At 38.2% G+C, this 19901-nt stretch overlaps 1 non-coding gene across 1 annotated transcript; it reads left to right on the forward strand.

The window, feature by feature from the left end:
- Window positions 1-10428: 10428 nt before the first annotated feature.
- LOC119873171 lies at window positions 10429-10535 on the forward strand. The gene has a single exon (XR_005363951.1). It is a non-coding gene; the product is annotated as a U6 spliceosomal RNA (small nuclear RNA).
- Window positions 10536-19901: the final 9366 nt, after the last annotated feature.

A 19901-nucleotide genomic window follows, 5' to 3' on the forward strand; every position in this document is an offset into this window, starting at 1 on the left:
ATTTTTCAAGTGTCGAATTCAAAGCAAAGAAAGAGGAAGGGAGCAGAGTGGGAGAGGTAAGCTAAGCTAGAACTAATACTCAAAGCTTTTCTGGAAAAAAAAATTGGGCCTATAATTCTTATTTGGATTTAAATGTGCATTTTGGTTTATATCCTCTATTTTTGTAGCAGATATGAACGATGTGTTTAAATGGGAAAGTGGTAAATAGAAAACCTTCCATTTGGGTATTTACATTTTCAGCATAAAGAGATGGCCGACGAACTGTATCCAAGACTGGACTAGTATGCTAAAAGGACACCTTTCTGGCATGCCAGTAATTACGAAAAGTTAGGGCACCTCCCAAACAGGGGAAATCGCAGACCTCAAAGTATCCCTTTTGGGAGGCTCTATATGACATCACATTGCAAGGACATTAGCCTTGGTTGGAAGAATAGTTTCACCCACATAAGCCCTTAACTGAGCAATTAAACTAGTAATTCCTAAGCATTTCTTTAAAGGGAGCCTAATATTTTGGTTGGCAAATGTGCCTGGGGAAGTATTACATTAATAATACTTCTTTTTACAAAGCTCTTTCTTCATGTAGTCAGAATGCTTTATGATGGATCAGATTCACAAACTGAAAAGGGAATGAATACACATGAGCTTTTATGACTTACTCTGCCAAAAGAATACTCTAAAGAAGTGCAAAAGTCAACCCCTGATTCATGCCCGAGGGAAAGGCTAAATTATGAATGGCTTGAGCAACATAGAGAAAGTTGTAATATATGTAAGGTAACAATCCATTAATCAGATATGGGAAAAATATGTGATATTCTTTGTTAATGAAGATGATAACTGTGTAATCGGGCCTTGGACCTACCAAATCAGATTGGACCTACATCCAATAACCTGGGGATAACAAATAAAAAAAAGTATAGCCTACAACACAAATGCCCCATTTCCTCAAGGCCCCCAGACTCAATTGCATCTGGAGGGTGAGTTCTCTGACCCTGCTAAGTGAAGAGATGGCTTGTGGAAAAGAGTTCTAGAACTTTCCTGTTTGTTTGAAGTGCTGCATATGACAGGCTTGGAAAGCTCATTTATTTATTCATTTAGTTCCATGGTCAGGGCCCATGTAAGGAAGAAGCAAGGCGAGGGAACCAGGAGTCCCATCCTGTTTATCTTATCTGCCTTTTTAGTGCTGAGCCTAAAAGAAAAAGCAGCAGCACTGAAAGAGGTACAGCTGTTGGAAATGCTTTTTCATTTCAGTCAGTTGGCAGACAAGTATAATGTGATTTCCTAATGCAAAGGGACAGATGCCATTTATTGCAGCCATTAGCAAAAGAAGGATACGTCTTATTGATTGTTACAGCTAAGAGTCATGCTGATAAATACAATGTTGACATTTATAAGGCATTATGCCCTGAGCAGTCCAGACATTCACTACGAGGGACCCAGGGAACCAAATCTCATGTTTCAGTCACAAGTGACTTAGTAAGGCTGCTTGCCTGGCTTTTTGAAAGCCTCAGTCCAAAAGCACAGCAACCTTCTAAATAAAAGTATGGTGTAAGAAAGTGGTCCAGTTTCGTTCTCCTGCATCTTTCTTTTTTTTTTTAAGATTTTATTTATTTATTTATGAGAGACACAGACGCAGAGACACAGGCAGAGGGAGAAGCAGGCTCCCCACGGGGAGCCCAACGTGGGATTCGATCCCAGGACCCCGGGATCATGACCCAAGCCAAAGGCAGACGCTCAACCACTGAGCCACCCTGGTGCCCTCTTCTGCATGTTTCTGTCCAGTTTTCTCAATACCATTTGTTGAAGAGATGGTCTTTTTCCCATTGGATATTCTTTCTGGCTTTGTTGAAGATTAATTGATCATATAGCTGTGGGTTCATTTCTGGGTTTTCTATTCTGTTCTATTGATCTATGTGTCTGTATTTTTGTGCCAGTACCATACTATTTTGATCACTACAGCTTTGTAATATAACCTGAAGTCCAGAATTGTAATACCTCCAGCTTTGCTGTTCTTTTTCAAGGTTGCTTTGGCTAGTCAGGGTTTTTTGTGCTTCTGTAGAAATGTTAGAGGATTGTTTGTTCTAGTTCTGTGAAAAATGCTGTTGGTATTTTGTTAGGGATTGCATTGAATGTGCAGATTGCTTTGGGTAGTATACATGTTTTAACACTACTTGTTCTTCCAATCTATGAGTATGGAATGTCTTCCCATTTCTTTGTGTCTTCTCCAATTTCTTTTTTTTTTAATTTTTATTTATTTATGATAGTCACAGAGAGAGAGAGAGAGAGGCAGAGACACAGGCAGAGGGAGAAGCAGGCTCCATGCACCGGGAGCCCGACATGGGATTCGATCCCCGGTCTCCAGGATCGCGCCCTGGGCCAAAGGCAGGCGTTAAACCGCTGCGCCACCCAGGGTTCCCCTCCAATTTCTTTCATTAGTGTTTTATCGTTTTCAGAGTATAGGTCTTTTACCTCTTTGGTTAGGTTTATTCCTAGATTTCTTATTGTTTGGGGTGCAATTGTAAATGAGATTACTTTCTTAATTTCTCTTTCTGTAGCTTCATTATTGGTGTATAGAAATGCGACAGACTTCTGTATGTTGATTTTGTATCTACTACTTCACTGAATTTGTGTATCAGTTCTAGCAATTTTTGGGTGGAGTCTTTTGGATTTTCTGTATAGAATATCACCTGCAAGTAGTGAAAGTTTGAGTTCTTCCATGCTGGTTTGGATGCTTTTTATTCCTTTTTGTTGTCTGATTGCTGAGGTTAGGACTTCCACTTTCTTTCACCATACACAAAAATAAATTCAAAATGGATTAAAGACCTAAATGTGAGACAGGAAACCATAAAAATCCTAGAGGAGAGCACAGGTAGTAATCTCTTTGACATCAGCCATAGCAATTCCTTTCTAGATATGTCTCCTGAGGCAAGGGAAACAAAACCAAAAATAAACTATTGGGATTATATCAAAATAAAAACTTCTGCACACAAAGGAAACAATCAACAAAACTAAAAGGCAACTTGTGGAATGGGAGAAGATATTTGCAAATGACATAGCTGATAAAGGGCTAGTAACCAAAATATATAAAGAGGGGCACCTGGGTGGCTCAGTCAGTTAAGAGTCTGCCTTCAGCTCAGGTCATGATCTCAGGGTTCTGGGATCAAGCCCCATATCAGGCTCCCGCTCAGCAGGAAGCCTGCTTCTCCCTCTGTCCTTCCCCCTGCTTATGCTTTCTCTCTCTGTCAAATAAATAAATAAAATATTTAAAAGAATAAAACCCAAAATCTATAAAGAACTTATCAAACTCAAAAATGAATAATACAATTAGAAAACTAGCAGAAGACATAAATAGGCATTTTTGCAAAGAAGACATACAGATGGCTAACAGATACATGAAAAAATGCTTCACATCACTGATCATCAGGAAAATACTAATCAAAACTACAATGAATATCATATCATACCAGTCAGAATGGCTAAAATTAACAAGTCAGGAAATGACAGATGTTGGCGAGGATGCAGAGAAAGGGGAACCCTCATACACTGCTGGTGGGAATGTAAGCTGGTGCAGCCACTCTGGAAAATAGTATGGAGTTTCCTCAGAAAGTCAAAAATAGAATTATCCTATGACCCAGCAATTGCACTACTAGGTATTTACCCAATGAATACAAAAATACCAATTTGAAGGGATACAAGCACCCCAATATTTGTAGCAGCATTATCTACAGTAGCCAAATTATGGAAACAGCTTAAGTGTCCATTGACTGATGAGTGGATAAAAAAGATGTGGTGTGGGGATGCCTGGGTGGCTCAGCAGTTGAGTGCCTGCCTTTCGCTCAGGGTGTGATCCTGGAGTCCCAGGATGGAGTCCCACATCAGGATCCCTGCATGGAGCCTGCTTCTCCCTCTGCCTATGTCTCTGCCTTTCTCTCTGTGTCTCTCATGAATAAATAAATAAAAATCTTAAAAGAAGAAGATGTACATATACAGTGTGTATATATATATATATATACACACACAATGGAATATTACTCAACATAAAAAGGAATGAAATCTTGTCATTTACAATGATGTGGATGGAGCTAGACTATATTATGCTGTGAAAGAAGTCAAATAATACATGATTTCACTAATATGTGGAATTTAAGAAACAAAACAAATGAGCAAAGGGAAACAAGAAGAGACAGGGAGGCAAACCAAGAAACAGACTCTTAACTAGAGAGAACAAACTGATGGGTGACCAGAGGGAAGGTGGGTGGAGGGATGGATGAAATAGATGATGGGGATTAAGGAGTGCATCTGTTGTGATGAGCACAGGGTGATCTATGGAAGTGTTGAATCACTATATTATACACCTTGATCTAATATCACACTCTATCAACTAACTGGAATTTGAATAAAAACTTAACAAAAAAAGAAGTGTATAAATGCACTAAGGACAGGCTTAGGTACTCAAGTGGCTGGGGAGAGGAGCATTCCATCAGAGTACCAAAAGTCCCACCAAAGCCAACACCCTACCTGTCTTGATCCCCGAGAGCCATCCCAGAGCACAGGTTTAGAGGTACCAGAGAGACTTGATTCCAGATCATCCATGTGTAATCTATGGCAAATCACTTAATCTCTCTGAATCTCAACTTCTTGTCCATAAACCAATGAATTGTTGTAACAAAGTACACAAAGTGCTTACTTATCACAGTGCCAGGTGTGAGGCCTTCCCTTTCCCTTTTCAGTTCCACTCCCCTTCCATTTCTTGAGACCTGCAGGGTAATTTGAAGGCTATTCTTTTGCTTACAGATACATTTATTTGCTCAGTATTTTTTTTAAAAAGGTTTTATTTATTTATTTTTTATTTGTGTGTATGAGAGAGAGAGAGCACGAGCCAGGGAAGGAGCAGAGGAAGATCAAACCCAGGACCCTGAGATCATGACCTGAGCTGAAACCAAGAGTCACTCAACCAACTGAGCCACCCAGGTGCCCCCATTTGCTCAACATTTTATCAGTTGTTGTAGGGGAGAGTGGGTTAGAAAGAAGAGTGTAGGGAGGGAAGAAGTACCTAATAACCACAACACACCTAGAGCTTTCAAGGCACTTTTCAGTTGCCCACTCTTAAACATGAACAGCCAGAGATTGCCACTCTATGAGGAAAACTCCTAACATGAAAATGAATGATTGAACTGCAAACTAAAATAAATAAATAAAACATTTAAAGACAGTACTTTGAGGAAATAAAAATAATGTAAGAACAACTCTTCTAAAGGAAGCCTTATTAATAACTTCATTGAAATTAGGGAAGATATCATAACCATGAAACAACAACAGAATGCTATAAAAATTGAAGAACAAACAGACAAAAAGCTTTTAGAAATAAAAATCTTTAAAACAACATCAAGGTAGTTGAGATATAGAAGAAAAGCTAAGGAAATAAATAAAGTAATCTGACTTTTAAGATGGACAAAACTGAAGCCTGTCTCTATATTATAGATTTTTTCTTCATAAAAGTCTACACACTAGAATTATTTTTTAAAAGATTTTATGTATTCATGAGGGACACAGACAAAGACATAGGCAGAGGGAGAAGCAGCCTCCTTGTGGGGACCCTGATGCAGGGCATGATTCCAGGACCTTGGGACAATGACCTGAGCCAAAGGCAGATGCTCAACCACTGAGCCACCCATGTGCCCCTAGAATTACTTCTGCCCAAAGAACTGTGAGAGAACTGATGACCCCCCCCAAGTATTAAGGTGTGCTGAGGAAAAGTAAAATATTTTATTTCTATTTCTCAGTCTGGAGAGGAAAATTGCTGTCTCCCATCCTATGAGTTCTTGGTCACAAAATCATGTGGCAAAAGGTAGTAGGACTCTCTGTGTCATCTGTTAAAGAATAATTTTTACACAAGGATAAAATAATGACTCTCATACAAATATAAAATATACATGTGAAAAGTATTTTTTTCTAATAATGAGAGAACCAGCCAGATATTATAATTGAATGAGAAGAGAATTCAAAGTACCCTACACTTTGCAGTGAGAAAAGGAAAGCCAAAATAAATTTGAAGGACAAAACTCAAAGTGAATTTTATTTGCCTTAGTTTTTAATACCCAAGTGTGAAAAGAAGCTATGAAGTATCTTAAAAATTTTAGTAATATTTGCTCAGGCTTGAGCTTTTTAAATTTGGTTTTTTGTTTGTTTACTGATTAATTCCTTTGCCTACAACATGAAGGGTTATTATTCTCTACTTTATGTGTAATCTACCTGGAAAGCAAAAATTCTGTGTCCTAGAAAAATGTTCTGTGCCCCGCATTGATTTTATTATGTCCTTTATTAGCTAAATGCCCCCTCAATGATTCCTCACTTACAATAGAGCTATGGTTCTTTTTAATTGTGTTAGTTTCAATGTTTATTTTTAAATGCTTTATTGTCACATTGACTAAATAGGTAATCCAAGTGCTATATCACAATCACCCACCAGCTCATCTTAACTGAATATCCAGAGCTTTTCTGATAACTTTTTTGACTTTTGGCTTCCCAGAAAGTGGACTGGCCCTTGACAAAATTGTTAATTAATTAAATGAATTCTTCTTCAGCTCCTTCCTTTTACATTCTAATTTCTACTTTTTTCTGGTTCCACACAGCTCCTTTCAAGGAAGCAACACCAGGAAGTATGTTTCCAATTGCCCAACATACTCCCTTAGCCAAACAAGACTGAGGCTGAAAATTTTCCCTTCCCCTAACTCCTATCATAACCCACTTGTCCTGTGCTTCCTTCCCTAGAGTTCCTGTTATCTCTTAATATGATGAACTATTCTATGGTGAGGAATTAATAGTGTCCTTTTCCAGATATAATTTGCATTTTAGCAGAAGAAAACATTAAGATGTATTTAAATAGTGAAGTGCATATTGAGTACTGTTGTATGTTGGGCATTATGCTGTACCTACATCAGCAGACATGGTCAATTCCTAGACTCAAAAAGCTTACATTCTATTAAGTTAAGTTAATGTTTTAAGTAAAGTTGTATATAAAAAGTCCCCAAAGCCCTCACGTTTAAGTTCAAATGATTTTTAAGAAGGGTTCCAAGTTGACTGAATGGGAAAAAGAAGTTTTTTCAATAAATGGTACTGGGACAACTGAATATATTTACGTGTTAAAAAAAAAAGTTGGTCCTCTCTCACACATGATATGCAAAAATTAACATAAGAATGTATCAAAGATCTAAATGTAAGAGTAAACTATAAAACTCAAAAGAAAACATTAGAATAAGCCTCCATTACCTGGGTTAAGCAATGGTTTCCTAGATATAATACCCCAAGCACAAGCAACCAAATTAAAAATAAGTTGATCTTCATCAAAATTATTAAAAACTTTTCTGCTTCAAAGGACACCACCAAGAAAATGAAAGGGCAACACATAGAATAGAAGCAAATATTTACAAATCAAATATATGACAAGAGACTAGTATCCAGAATATGTAAAAGATTCCTGAATAGACATTTTTTCCTAAGAAGACATGCAAATAGCTAATAAGCATATAAAAAGATGTTCAACCCCCTAATCATTAGAGAAATGCAAATCAAAATCAAAATGAGACACTTCATCATGCAAATTAGGATGGTATAATTAAAAAGACAGACAATAACAACTGTTGAGAAGAATGTAGAAAAATTGGAACCTTCATACACTGCTAGTGAGAATGTAAAATGGTATAGGCACTTTGAAAAACACTTTGGTAGTTCCTTAAAATGTTGAACATAGAGTTACTATAGGACCCAGATATTCCACTCCTAGGTGTATACCCAAGACAACTGAAAACATATTCACACAAACACGTGTACATGAATGTTCATACCAGCATAGTTCATAATAGCCAAAAAGTGGAAACGACCCACATGTCTATAACTGGTGAATGGATAAACAAAATGTTGTGTGTCTGTATAGTAGAATATTATTTGGCCATAAAAAGGAATAACATACTGATGCATGCTGCAACATGAATAAATCTTAAAAATATACTAAGTGAAAAAAGCTATAAAAGCAGAGTATATGATTTTGTTTATGTGAAATATCCAGAATAGGCAAAACCATAGAGAAAAAAGTACGTGAATGATTTGCCAAGGGGCTGAAAGGAGTGAGAGAGTGACCATTCATAGAGACAAGGTTTCTTTTAGGGATGATGAAATGTTCAGAAATCAGATTATGGTGATGGTTTGTGAATTATATCTCAATAAATCTGTATATGAGAAAGTCCCAGAAACATGGAGTAAGTTTGAGGAGAAGGGAAATCTTTATGAAAACAGTGACATTTGACCTATAGATTAAAGGCTGAGGAGTAGTTTTCTACATAAAGTAAAAGGACTTTTTAGCCAAAGAGAAAAGTAAGGGATTGTGACCTACGTGGTACAGTTGACCCTTGAACAACACTGGTTTGAACTGGTGGTTTGAATACCACTTTTTCCTGGATTTTTCCAATAAGTACAGTACAGAACTGTAAATGTACATTCTCTTCCTTATGATGTTCTTAATAACATTTTCTTTTATCTGCCTTTACTGTAAGAATAAAGTATATAATACATATAAATAAAATGTGTTTATCACCTGTTATCTGTAAGGTTTCAGTAGGCTATTAATAGCTAAGTTTTAGAGGAGTCAAAAGTTATACGTAGATTTTCAATAACTCGGGTCAGCGCCCCAATCCCTAACTGTGCAAGGGTCAACTGTATTTGGGATATGTGTGACCAAGTCATGCCTAGAAAAAGATTTGTGGGAAATAAGAATGGAAAGGAGGGGGCGTGCCTGGGTGACTCAGTCGGTAATTAAGCCTCTGACTCTTGGTTTTGGCTCAGGTCATGATCTCAGGATCATGAGTTTGAGCCTGTGACTGGCTCCACGCTCAGTGAGGAGTCTGCTTTAGATTCTCTCTCCCTCTCTCTCTCTGCCCCTCAAGCTCGTATTCTCTCTCTCAAATAAATAAATATATCTTTAAAAAAAATAGAATGGAAAGGAGAACCTAGATCAGCCAGTCTCAGTAGGAAAGAGAAGGAGTCACTAAAAAGGGGTAATTCAAGAGAATGTGATGAAGAGATTGACCACAGAGGTGTGGACAGAGGTAAAAGAATCCAAAAAGGATGATGAAGCTCTCCTCACACCAACAACAGCAGGAATTTGTTACGGTTTCTAAGCCTAAAGGCCCAATGGAGGGGGAAATGACCGGAACTTGGTAAGAGCCATAACTAGAGGAGAGAATCAAATTGATTTGGACGTTAGGTAGAGGAATGTAGCCACTGCCAAACCTTCTGGGAAAGAAGCCCAAAGGTGGGGCTGGGGATGAAATACTGGGATTGCTGCCTTTCCCACCCTCTAGACTCCTGTCAGCTGAGCCACAAGGCAGAGGACAGAACCTGTTGATATAGTCTACACAGGTCAGCCTCCTGGGGCAGAGAGTGGGGCCAAGTGTGAAGAGTGAGTCTGGAGAGTAAGCAGCCCAGGGCCAGATCATAAAAGACTTGTGTGCCTTGCCAAGCAGTCTGGACTTTGTCCTGCAGACAGGAGGAAACCATAAAAAGGGTTTAAGTAGGGAAGTGACTGCAATGTGAGAGTTTAGACAGGGTGAACCTAAAACTGGTTCTCAAAGTGTGGTACCCAGACCAGCAAGCATCTGCATCACCTGGGAACTTGTCAGAAATGCACATTCTTGGGTCCTCTCACTAAATTATGGGAGTGGGACCCAGCAAGATGTATTTTAACAAGTATTTTCAGGGGATTCTGGTGTGTGCTAAAGTTGGAGAACCACTGGCCTAGAACATTACTCCCAAGTCACATGCTAGCAGAATTACTGGAAAATATGTATGTGTAGTATATTTGCATAGAAATAGTCTGGAGGGATACACTTCAAAATATTAGTAATTCTTATCTCCAGGTGGTAAAATTACATGGGTTTTACTTCTTCTTTTTTTTAAGTTTTATTTATTTATTCATGAAAGACACAGAGAGAGAGAGGCAGAGACACAGGCAGAGGGAGAAGCAGGCTCCATGCAGGGAGCCCAATGTGGGACTCGATCCTGGGACTCTGGGATCATGCCCTGAGGCAAAGGTAGATGCTCAACCACTGAGCCACCCAGGAACTGCTACTTTCTTCTTCTTCTTTTTTTTTTTTTAATTGTTACCAATTTATGATAGTCACAGAGAGAGAGAGAGAGAGAGAGAGAGAGAGAGAGAGGCAGAGACACAGGCAGAGGGAGAAGCAGGCTCCATGCACCGGGAGCCCGACGTGGGATTTGATCCCGGGTCTCCAGGATCACGCCCTGGGCCAAAGGCAGGCGCTAAACCGCTGCGCCACCCAGGGATCCCTACTTTCTTCTTTTATTTGTATTTTAACAACTTTTCATAATGCACATGCATTTTGAGATAAGAAATAAAAGTTATTAAAAGAGAAGGTAGTGCTCACTTCAGCAGCATATATACTAAATTTGGAACAATACAGAGAAGATTAGCATGGCCCTTGCACAAGGATGACATGCAAATTCATCAAATGTTCCATATATTTAAAAAGATAATAAAATAAAAGAGAAGGCAGAAAATAAAATGGAAATATGTTAACATTTAAACACTTAAAAATTTTAAAATATGGGTATATCACTAAATTACCATAAACAAAGATGAATGAGATGTCAAGCTGAGAAGAATTTGTAAATTATATGACAGTGGGTTAATAAGAAAAAGAATATCCCAGTATAAGTTCAGCTATTGTAAGCCATAGTCTAGTCTAAAAAAGAAGAAATATGAATAAGAATGTGAGTTTTTAAAAATGTGAATATGAATTTTAGAAAAATTAATGTTGCCAATAATCAAAGAAATGAAAAATTAACATAGGCACACTTTTTGCTTATTTGATTGGCAAAGATTGAGTAATCCAGAGTTTTGTGAGAGTGTGGAAAATGAATATTTTATCATGGTTTTGATAAGAATATAAAGTTTCAAAATTTTTAAATGGAAATTTCAAAATATGTTTTGAAAGCCTTAAAATACAGTCTTTGATCAGATAGGAATTTTTCCTGAGAATATAATTGGTTAATTATCCATAAGTGTATGTTTAGCTAACAAACATTAAAAAGATGATTAACCTCACAACTAATCTGAGAAGTGAAAACAATAAACTGTATTTCATCCACAGCACTGTCAAAGCTTAACGTTTTTTCCAATGTCAACTGTTGTCAAGGTTCTGAAAATATGGATATGTATTGCTGATAGGAAGCTAACTAGGTATATTCACTTTGGAAGACAAATTTGACACTCTCTATTAAAAAAAATACTATGCTTACTCTGACCCAATGACTCTACCTTTTGGTGCCTAACCAGAGAAAAAGATACACATCTACGAAGAGAAATAAGTACATGTTCATATACTATTTATAATAGAACCTCACCAAAAAAGAACAGCCTAAATTTCCATACATAAAGAACAGACACATGGGAGATAGTAAAGTCATAATATGAAGGAATGAATTTAGATTTCTGTAAAACTACGTAGGAACAGATTATCAAAACATTGCTGAATGAAAAGGCAAACCACAGAATGATATACGCAGAACAATACTGTTGGTGTAAAAAACATAAGGCTTTACTAAATGTTTTTTGATACATATATTATGTATGTATAAAAATGGATTATAATATGCACCAAACTCATCATAGTTATTTCCTCTGCAGAGAAAGGAGAGGACCAAATGAGTAGACAGTCACCAAAGGGAGTTTTCATTTTACTTGGAACAGTCTCATCTCTTTCTTTTTTAAAAGAAGAATGTTGATATACTTTAAAAATACTTATATACATGGAAAAGTTGGGAAATAATGTGTTGCAACATTAATAGCAGTTAATTTTGGGTAGTGGGAAATGAGTATTTGTTTCTGCTTTCTATGTTTTTATTTATTAAAGATTCAAACTCTTCTCCCAAAGAGATGTATATAAAGAATCTTTACCATTGCTTTGTTGAAGGAGAAGAGGAAGGAGGGGAAAGAGGAGGAGGAAGGGAGGAGGAGAAGAAGAAAGAAGAAAGATGGAAGGAAGGAAGAAAAGGAAAAAGGAAAGAAAAAAATCTGAAAGGCTATATAGTATATGACTGGCTGCTAGGGGTTGGGGAAAGGAGGGATGAATAGAAGTGCAGAGGATTTTTAGGGCAGTGAAACCAAGCTGTATGGTATTATAATAACAGATATATGTCATTTTACATGTGTTCAAAGGCATAGCATGTATAACACCAAGTGTGAATCCTAATGTCTAGGGACTTTGGGTGATAATGATATGTGAGTGTAGGTTCCCCAATTGTAACAAATGTACCACTCTGGTGAAGGATGTGGATAATGAGGAGGCTGTGCATGTGTAGGGACAGGGGGTATATGGGATATCTCTGTACCTTCCTGTCAGTTTTGATGTGAACCTAAAACTTCCCTAAAAACATAAAATCCATTAAAAAAAAAGACAATTTAAAAGTTCCAACGTAGACAGTTGATAAAATAATGGTATACTGTAGAAGGAAGGTATGGTATACCTTTTCCTTTGGTAGAAGAAACTATTGTTAAAAATAACAATAATATGTAGACATTTTTAAGCTTACAAGAAGTATAAGATTAAAGTTTTAAGAAAGGCAGGTGCAAACAGAATTAATGTTAGGAATCCATTTTGTGAAAAAGAAATGAGCATTTCTGAAAGATGGATCTATGGCTAAGTGTCTTATACTTTATCTGTATTTTCTCACTTATCTGAAGAGGGCCTTTATTAATTAAAAAATAAAGCTGACAAAAGAAAAAGAATCTAGCAGGGATAGGGAAGAAAGATAAATCATTGGCATATCTAGTATTGCCCTAGGTAATATATGGTTTTTATTTGGCTTTTATTCATCCCTTTTGTTATCTTAAACACACATACACACACACACACACACACACACACACACACACACAACCATCCAGCAGCTCCTTTTCCCAAAAAGACACTCAGAATTTCATGCTGCCAAAGGAAACCCTCTGATGGGCAAAAAGGATTTGAAACATAATTTCAAATGAAAATGCAAGTGATTAGGACATCCAGGTGGTTCAGTTGGTAAAACATCTGCCTTCAGCTCAGGTCATGATCCCAGGGTCTTGGGATGGAGCCCCACGTTGTGTTCCCTGTTCAGTGGAGAGCCTGCTTCTCCCTCTCCCTCTGCTGCTCCCCCTGCTCTATCTTTATCTCTCTCTCTCTCAAATAGATAAATAAAATCTTGAAAAGAAAATGCAAGTGATTTATTGCATTACCCCCTAATGTGAGACAGCTGAGGACATAGCAATTCGTTCCATGTATAGGAACCTGGATTCCAGTATCTACCAGTATTTCTACACCGTAGAGAGCCAAGACACCTGACTCAGAATTACCTGGAGTGCTTCTTGAGAAGGAAGCTCCGTAAAAGGCCTGACATGTGGCACAAGAGGCCCTGGCATCAGCAGAAATAAACACTCTGGAAGATTTCCTATGTGCTCTCAAATTCAAAAACCTTTGCCAGAGACTAATACCGAATCATTAGGATTTTTCAGAAACCTGGATTCTTCATTTAAGTTCCAGTCCTAACAATTGAGGTGAGGATAACACACAGAAGTGTCTTTGAGCTTACTTTGAAGAGTTCCAACACCAAAGAGGAAGAAGCTATTGTTACCAGTCACGCTCCCTGAGAGGCAGAGCCTTGGAATTTTACAGATGACCAGACACAGAAGGATAATGCTTTCAGAATGAATTATCTTTAGGTAGTCCCAGATAAGAAAGATAGTATGAGTCAGGGAATTCCTCTCAATCCAAAGCACAGAGGGCTAGGCCTATCACATAGGTGATGAGCATGCAAGGACATCAATCAAACTTCCTAGAATGCGAGGAATTCTTCTGATGCAACACAAAGAAAGTCTGCTTTTGACAAAGGACCGTCTTCAGTCCCTAAGTACCTCAGGATGGTAACCAGCCTTGCTAAATATTCCTTAGAAAGCCCTAAAAATGATTTGCCCTATTCCTTTCCTGCTCCAACCAATTTCTGCTGTAAGATCTAGAGACAGAACAGGAAAGCAAAATGTCTCCTCTTCAATAAATTTGGGTTTTAATACACATGGAACACTCTCCAGGGTGGAATGTTCTGGACCTACACTGTTTGCTAAGTGACCACTGGCCACAGGTGGCTATTGAGCACTTGCAGTGTGGCCAGTATGAATTGGGATGTGCTATAAATGTAAAATACACGGATTTCGAAGACTGTAAAAAAAAAAGAATGTTAATTACTTAATTTTTATTTAATTACATGTTGAAAAGATACGTGGTTAAATATATTGTTACAATTACTTTCACCTGTTTCTCTGTACTTTTTAAAAATGTGTCTACTAGAACACTTTAAATTATGTATGTGACTTGTATTTCTACCAGACAGCAGTACCTGAGAACGAAAAAGTGAGCAGATGCTGCCTAGCAAAATGTTAAGTGGGAGGTGGGTACTCTATTGCTTTTCAACCTAGCCCAAACAGAAGCACAACTTCCATTTTAAAAACGACTTTTTCTGAACCTCTCTCAAATTGCTGAGATTTCTTTCCTTTTCTTCAGTGATGTTCCTTGTGGTGAAATGAGAGATGCACTCTTACTTTCACTTTTTTGATCTCTCAGTTCCTCAAAGTTAGAGGCCATGTTGTCTTTCTGTGTTTTGTGTGTCTCTTCACCCATTGTGAATGCAAGATACCGATTTGGCCCACAATGACCCATCTGGGCAAACTCTCTTCTATTGTTCACACCTGATGGATGTTCATCAACATTTGTGGTGGTTCATTAGTGTTCAGGTTTATAGATGAACTATAGCTAATTGATGAGCATTTATTGCTAATGAGTAAAGGCTGATGAAGCGATGGAAAGAGTTTTAGTTAACTCTGAACAAAAGATCAAAAGTTAATTCATGAACCAGAAAACACCTGCTTGGTGCAAAGCATGGGGGAGTAAGTAAGTATACGTTTAACCAGGGAAAAAAGAAGCAATGAGATTAGAATTGCACATAAAGTATGCATTCAGTAACTTTGGTCTGAGAAGGGAATAGCTGGGTAGAAGGAATTTTAGACATAAGTTTAGATTTTAGAGCTGATTAAGATATGTCTCCTAAGCTGGGCAAAGCCGGAGTCTGTTGCAGCAGTTTGTGTGTTTAATTACATATTGAGCTCTTCTCACGAAATGATAAATAGCTTGTACAAGTTTATATATGTCTACTCCAGCATACATGTGTGTGCACAGGCACACACACACATGCACACACATTTGCTCACACACTTTGCCTCGCACCATCTCCCTTCTAGAGCTAAAAGCTCCACAGTTCCCATTAAAAACCCCTCATGGGAAACAAGAAGCTTTTCAAACATGGATCTGAAAAAATGTAGAGGATTATAATGTTTAATCTTAAAACATTTGTTATTCTGTGGCTGCTTGTACCAGTGGGCAATTACCAAAACAAGGATTAACTAAAATCCGACTTTGGTCAGTTCAGGAAAATCTGTGGGTCAAAGGGAGGAGTTTGTGAAAATCACAAACATGTTTTAAAGGATTAAGCAACCCACTTGCAGTGTTTCTGTGGGACCTGCCCATCCCCTCCTGTTCTAATACTCCACCAACTCTTACTCTGCCTTGGTTTTCGTATTGTTTGTCTTAAATGTCGCAACCTAGTGCCAACTAGAGATAACCTGTGTTGGCAAGATTCATTTCTAAAACTTAAAATGATTCTAGAAAATTAGGAGCTATCAGCCATTCATACATTTGTGTGAATTTGTTCAATGACACCTGAGACCAGCTGTGTTGGAAGAATGGATGGAGGGGTTTTGACTGAGGGGAGGAGAGTGCAAGCAATCCGTGGAACTTGGAGCACTTTTAGAATCCAGTCAGACCTTGGAAGGTACTGTGGTAGAGAACACTGAGTGCCACAAGGAAATGCAAATCTGGTGAGAAGGGCCACTAGCTACTATGGAGAGAGCAAGGTGCAAAGCGAGGTGAGGAAATGGATGAGGACATGCTTCACCTGGTTCAGATTTTCCTAAGGCAACATCCACTGGCTCAGGAGAAGGAAAAGGAATGCTTTTTCCTCTCTTCCACCCTCTTTATTCCCGCAAAGACTGTCTCCTTGCCCCACCATTCAGACTTTAGGCTACTAAAATTAATGCTGTGACTAACTGTATTCTGTGGTGTGTTTGCTTTTTTGGTCTAGCTTGGGAACACGATCACCATTTAAAATGATTTTTTTTTTTAAAGAAAAAACAAGTATTCTCTATCACAAGCAGGTGAAATGGGCACAAATGGACTTTTGGGACAAAATAATTCTTAAGATATATATAGTTTGGATAATAGCCTCATGCTTCTTTTTTTTTTTTTTTTTTTAAGATTTTATTTATTTGTGAGAGATACAGAGAGTGAGGCAGAGACACAGGTTGAGGGAGAAGCAGGCTGGCTCCCTGTGGGGAACCTTGATCCTGGGACTCAGGGATCATGCCCTGAGTGGAATGCAGACACTCAACCACTGAGCCACCCAGGCATCCCTAGCCTCAAGCTTCTATTTTTTTTTTTTCCTAGCCTCATGCTTCTAATAAAGTCATCTTTATACTCTTGAGATGATTAATCTATGATCCCTTAATAAAAGTCTTTTTTAATGAAAAAATTCATTTCATAAAGAACCATATTATCTTTTTAAGATCATTTTTATCATTATTCTGCAGACTGGTAAAAACGTTTTTAATGGGGGCCTGTTCTAAGCTGCTATAGCCTCAGTACTAGTGCGGTTCTTCTAGAATTCTCTCTTCATTCCCTCTGATGAAATCCACAAAGTCAAGCTGACATCTTTTCCTGGTTCAAAACCACTCCCCTCTGCTAAACCTATCACCATGTTTCTCTTTCCTGTTGGAGGTAAAATGCTCAGCTCCCTGCACCCAGTAAGGAACTGGTCTTTTCTCTGCCACACTTCTGCCCAATTTGAGTAAAATGACATATGTACTTTATTTCTGGAACTCAAAGCTAAATGAAGCCACAGGAGAAAAATACAGAGCATTGCATAGCATTCTGAGGAGGGGTGTTATCTTTTGTTAGAAATACAGGGGATGGAGGGTGCCAGTAAATGGCTAACAACTGGATCTGCAGGGGAAGCCGATTTCTATGATGTAACTATTCCCACCATGACTGATTTCTAGCTACCAGTGTGATGTCACTGACTGGATTGACCAGAGTGCAATTGGGTAGAGATATGCAGTGGTATACCATGACATAGGATTTGCATCATTCAGATTCAGGTGGAATCTCAAGATCAGAGATAATAGTAAAATGTAGTAACAATTAATATGTGATGAATCTTGAGTATTTATTACCTTTGTTTTAAATATAATTTATTTAACTATGTTTATATGATTTAGTCTTTAATATTAACTGTGTTTAGCAACTGGCTCACAGGGGCACCTGGATGGCTCAGTCCAGTAAGCATCAGACTCTTGATTTCAGCTCAGGTCATGAGATCCAGTCCCAGGTTTGGACTCTATACTCAGATTCTGCTTGAGATTCTCTCTTTCCCCCTACCCCATTGTGTGCTCTCTCTCTCTCTTAAGAAAACAAAATAAAACAAAACAAAACCAACTGGCTCACAAAATCCCTGAAATCTAACAATGGGTTTTTGTGAGGCAGTGCCACGGGGCTTTAGTGTACCACTGATGTAGACATACATTGAGCAGGAGACTGTTCACCTATACATTTTAAGTAGGAATATGTATCATGAAAAAACTTCCTAAGGTGATGGCTGTAGGGATCTGCCACTAGAGTTTTAGGGATACAATCAAACATATTTAAAATCATGTTTTCTTCTGAGACATCTGGGTTTTCTTTGGAGGCTCCCATCCTGATGTTGACCTTACTCAAAGCTACTCAACTTGCAAATTCTAGTGGGCTTGTAGCCAGAGGTGGTATAGCTTCCAGCATAGTTCACTTTCATACTTAAGTCAAGAGGGGGATGACCCTGTTATTCAGAATCACTGTTACACGTGAGTGAAAAGTAATGGGGTTATATTTTACTTGCTTTAACTACATTTAGATTTAAATGAGCATAATTTCCTAAAACAATAACATAAATCCCAGAGAAGAAAACCTGCCACTTGCAGGAATGCAAAGCCAGAATAAAGCATTTCAATATCTCCCTTCAATATCTCCTTTTCTACTTTAGCTGGGTGGTTAGTCTTCTGACAACCCAAAATATTATTTTAAGAGCTTGAGACACAGGGAGAGGGCATAGACAACCCAAGAGAAAAGGTTACAATCACAGTTTGGTGAAGAGAAAACACTCTCACAAAGATAATATGCCATGACATATTGTATTGAAGTGTGGCTTTCCATGAGAAATTCCACATCACAAGGTTCTCATGTAATACAGGACTAAAGTCTCCCCTAATCTCCAAATCCAGTGTCTAAGTGCTAGCATAACCTGCTGTGAAACAAGGCTCTTACATAAATCCTGCATGCTGTCATATTTCAGCTACAAAGGAGATTATATCTGCCAGGATAATTCCCAACAAGGAAAGTTACAGAAAAAGTAAATAGAATTTTCTCCCTCCACAGAACACCCAGCCCATCTCTTACATGTAGATAAGGTTTTGCCACATGTAGACTGACCATTTTTGGGTTAAAGAGCCCATGCAGAGATTTGATGTTTAAAGAGAAAAAGAAAATGAAAATTATGTGACACACTCTGTAGGGGATATTTTGAGAGCTAACTTGGGATGGTTTATCTAAAATGCATGGCCAGGGAATTTCTACCAATAGAAGGTCAGTAGAGTCTTCACATGAGAATTCCTGATCCAGAGTGACAGGACTGTGTACCTGGAGGCAAGACTTCAGCCTTCAAAACCAGAACCGGTCAGCATTAAAACTACCACATGATACTGGAAGTACTTGGCATTTTCTGTTTGTTATTCCTGATAAATTTCAGGTTGCAATCTTCAGTTTTTTTGGTCCTATCTTCATTTCCTAATCAAATGTTCAACTGCTTTAAATTTATGTGACTATAACATGCTAGTGTGTAACCCTGGTGCTGAGATCAACAAAGCCAACTTTCTCTTGTTTGGGTTCCCCTGTGTTCTGGGTTGAATTTTGCCCCACTCCCCAACCCCCACCACACTCCCAAAGTCTTATGCTGAAATTCTAACCCCCAGTACTGTAGGGTGTGACCTTATTGGGAAATAGGGTCTTTACAGAGATAATCAAGCTAAAGAGAGGTCATTAAGGTGGGCCCTGATCCAGTATGACTGGTGTTTTTATAAAAAAGGGAAATTTGGACACAGAGACAGACATACATGAAGGAAAGACTAAGTGAAGAGACATAGGGTATGGTACGAATGACCAACTGCAAGCCAAGGAGAGAGGTCTGGAATAGATCTTCCCTCATAGCCCTTAGAAGGAACCAACCCTGACCACACCTTGATTTTGGACTTCTAGCCTCCAGAACTGTTATTGAAGCCACCCAGTCCATGGTACTTTGTTATGCATCACTAGCAGGTGAATATACCTAGGATATCTTAGAGGGCCAGATGACTATGGACAATAGAAGGTGCTTACTCTTTCCTCAGACATTTATTCCTATCTGACAGTACCTTCAACTACCCCACTGGCATTATTAGAATTCATCTCTACCAATTTAAGTTCCTTTCAGGACATGATTCAGTCTTCTCAGCAAATACCAGACGTATGTGGGCTAATAGGAAACATCAACCTGTAACACCTACAAATAAAAACAAGTATCTGGGAAATTTGGCAATATAGATCAAAAGCATGAAAAGCCTTTATGTCCTCCTGTACTATCTAGTTCCAAAGACATATTCATGGGTGGACACAAAAATTGAAGTAGGA

This window comes from Canis lupus, chromosome 8, assembly GCF_011100685.1.
Source record: "Canis lupus familiaris isolate Mischka breed German Shepherd chromosome 8, alternate assembly UU_Cfam_GSD_1.0, whole genome shotgun sequence".
Classification (NCBI taxonomy): Eukaryota; Metazoa; Chordata; class Mammalia; order Carnivora; family Canidae; genus Canis; species Canis lupus.